A 1,759-nucleotide genomic window follows, 5' to 3' on the forward strand; every position below is an offset into this window, starting at 1 on the left:
CTCTTTTGTTCTATAGCCCTGATGAAGACCTGAAACTCAGGTCGAAACGTCGGCATAAAATAAATAAATATGGTTTTGTTTATTTATGTTGTTCTTTGCTAACCGCACCCCCCGACAAACTTCTCCAATCATTAATCTACAGTCAACTATCTACACCTCATTATCTTTATTATTATTTAATTTTTTAAAAATAATTATTACTTTATTTTTATATTTTACTTTACCTTCATTTTAGTAGTTGTTAATTAAATTAAATAGTCGTATCACTTTAAATCAATTCATATTGTACTAATATAGCTTAAAAATTGCATAACCTCCACAATGCCCTAATAGTCAAAATTGTAATAATTACATTTCACTTATGTCTATCACTTTTATGTGTTATTTTGGCACCGACCGATAGATGTTGTCATCTGGTCAGACCATATTGAATTTAATTTTTAATATAAATAAAAACAGTAAGCAAGTTAATGATTAACAACAAAAAGAAATATTAACTGACACAGTAATGAGTAATGAACTGACAAAAAAAGAGCATACATATTAACAAACAGATCTATTCACTAAACAAGAATAATCTTTTAGAATATATATTCACATAAGACTAAATATATATAATCTATTAATATATCTTCCTTATTAATTAATAGATCATTATGTTTTATAAGTTCATTACTCATTATTACGTCAGTGAATATATCTTTTAGGTATTCATATTCAACTGCCTTACAACTTAGATTCATGATTTATGTTAATTTGTTTACAATGATGTCTTTTAACATCTACAGCTTTATACCTGTTATATATATTTACTTGTCACCACATTTATACTTTTACATTAACTTTTCCTACCCTGTATCATTTTATTTTAGCCCTGATGAAGACCTGTAGTGTAGGTCTAAACATTGGGTATAAATAAATCATTGAAACTATTTCTTGACTTTTTTCTAGAACATAGTCCAGACCATCTCTTTATAATAAGTTTTTTCTTGTTTAAAAACTATTTTTATATTTTAGATTGATTATGTATGATTAAACCAATTATAGCTAATATGATTTATAATACAGTTCAAAACTTATATATCAACATATATAAAGTAAAGATAAAAATATTATCACTCAAGCAGTGATACCTAGTAACTCCGAAAAAAATGAACAATACAGTTTTATTAATCTAAAAATAAAAATAAACAAGGCTTCATTCTAGAGACATCTCGTCTCAACCATCGTTTTAAAAGATACCTATGTAATTTTATCTGATTTTGAGAATTCTTTTGTGATGTCTCTAGAATGAGAAATTAATTTGTATGATGTGTTTATAATTGAACTTGGATTAATATGAGGAAAAAATGGTGGAGAGCATTTAGGATTGAAGAATACTAATAAATTGTTTTTACTCTATTGTGCCAACTTTTCGGCCTCAGCTCAGGCCTTCTTCAGGGCTTAGTACAAACAAAATAACGACCTTGTTAAAATAAAAAATAAAATCAAACAATATAACTAGAAAAATATAAATGATAAAATAAAATAAAATCAGACTAGTATAATATATATATATGTACTAGTCTGATCTTATTTTTGTGGGAAGAGGCTAGTTGACCGTATGAAGTAGATTTTCTCTTAGTTTATTATATATACCACTATTCCACCCATTTTGTAGGGTTTCTATTTTTATTTTTTAATCAACGTATTTATATAAACTTTCTCTCTCTCTCTCTCTCTCTCTCTCTCTCTCTCTCTCTCTCTCTCTCTCTCTCTC

General features: G+C 26.8%; 1 protein-coding gene across 11 annotated transcripts in view; it reads right to left on the bottom strand.

Annotated features, from left to right (window-relative positions):
* Positions 1 to 1,759, bottom strand: part of ClC-c (chloride channel protein 3) — a 51,931-nt gene that overhangs the window by 15,878 nt on the left and 34,294 nt on the right. The window lies entirely within an intron of this gene.

The sequence above is a fragment of the Halyomorpha halys genome, unplaced genomic scaffold (assembly GCF_000696795.3).
Source record: "Halyomorpha halys isolate HHAL.00 unplaced genomic scaffold, Hhal_1.1 Scaffold78.1, whole genome shotgun sequence".
In the NCBI taxonomy this organism is placed as follows: Eukaryota; Metazoa; Arthropoda; class Insecta; order Hemiptera; family Pentatomidae; genus Halyomorpha; species Halyomorpha halys.